This window comes from Mus caroli, chromosome 6 (genome assembly GCF_900094665.2).
Source record: "Mus caroli chromosome 6, CAROLI_EIJ_v1.1, whole genome shotgun sequence".
In the NCBI taxonomy this organism is placed as follows: Eukaryota; Metazoa; Chordata; class Mammalia; order Rodentia; family Muridae; genus Mus; species Mus caroli.
Window position 1 is genome coordinate 115,987,609 of NC_034575.1, and position 1,737 is coordinate 115,989,345.

Below are 1,737 nucleotides of genomic sequence, written 5' to 3' on the forward strand. Positions count from 1 at the left end.
AGAGCCTCATGTACTGTCCTTAGCCTTGAGTTTGGGTTTACTCAAAAGCACTCTAGCACTGTATGTGTGTATGAAGTGTATACATCCCTCTCTTCCCTGCCTTCAAGTGAAGACATAATTNCTGGGAAGAACACATGACCAGAGCTGTATGCATTTCCAGAGGCGGAGAACACTTCGCGTCTCGTTCCCAGGCCACTGAAATCAACTGCAAACTAGTGGTTACAAACTGGGAGCCTAAAAAAAAAGTGCTCTGTGGGATTCTGAAGTCCTCGTGCCGTCACGACTGGAGAACTGGGGGACGTCTCCCAAGGCTGGTGGATTTCTGAGGCCCTCCTGCGAAGTGTTCTGCCCACTTTCACTGGAAGCAGCGTGTGCTTTGGAGAGATCAACACGTCATGGCTGACCAGGACAGAGGTGGAAGGGAACATCTGGTGCAGAGCTCTGAGAGGCAGCTAGAGATGCAGCGTGCCCCTGCATCCTTCTTGAGTCGCTCGGGAAATGGTTTCCTTGTTCTGGGTTAGCAGGAATGACAGGGCTGAGCTGTGTGGGATTGCCGCCGGTGGCACTGCAGAGGAGGACAGGGTCAAGGAGAAGGCCACACAGGCGATGAAGGTCCTGTCCAAAGTCTAGTTTGATTGGCAGATTGTGGTTGAAAATAGAATCCAGAACATCCTCCTCTGATGGAATAAAAATAGCGATGCCGCCATATCAGAGTCCAGGAAGTGATGACGTCAGCGCTGTGGCGGTTGCTAGCAGCACATCTGGACTTCCACAGGAGAGATGGCAGCTTTTGCGCAAGGTGAAGAGTAAGATAGCTGTTTGCTCCTCTGGAGTTGGGTGGATGGATGTTCAAGTTGAGGCACAGTGTGGTTCCCACGGGGAGTCCAGGGTCAGTGTGGGCCCTTGGCTGTTGTCTGCACTGGCCCCTCCCACAGGCCCAGCTGGCGTACCCTTTCCAGATTGGTATGGCACTAATGGACTGGTCCACGTGCGGCTGCTGTTTTGAAGGAGAAGCACCCTGGCTCCAATTGCCGGTCTCTGGCTGAACCATGAGAAATGAACAGCTTGGCTTATGGATCTAGTTACATGGTGCTGACTGGCTCCTGCCAGGCCAAGAAAATCCTGATATAGGCAGAGAAGATTGGAGTGGCCGGTATGTTGAGGTGAGACCAGCACACATGTTCCTGTCTAGCTGGGGCTGAGCATTTTTGCCAGCCAGCCTAAGGACAAGGTCACACTCTACTTGGTCCCAGCAAGCATGAAGAGGGGCTAGCCTCAACCTTTAACATATGTACAGGAGGTAAAACCTTGGCAGCAAGATTGGACAAAGTGGGGTCCACAGAGCCAAGATTCCCAAAAGACCAGAACAACCTGTCTTCAGGCCTGGCCTCCTGGCGCCGAAATGCATCCGCACAGAGAGGCTATTCTCCTGGAAAAGTCCAGTGGCAACAGGAACAGGGTGCCGGGTGGAGGAGGGGACGGCAAAGCTGTGAACAAGGACCCACAGGGCCCTGGGCTGCTCCCTGGTGCCAAGCAGGTCGGTAACACTATTATTAAGAAGGCTAATAAATAGATGCGTGTAACAAGAATCAGGTCAGTTCTGCATCANGTTGCATGGGATGTACAAAGACCTCCTTGCCACTCCCACGCGCAGGTGACAGGCAGTGTCTCTTAGTAAAGGTATAAAAAAAATGACATTGTTTACTTTCAAGTATTAAAAAAATAAGTTAATTGACA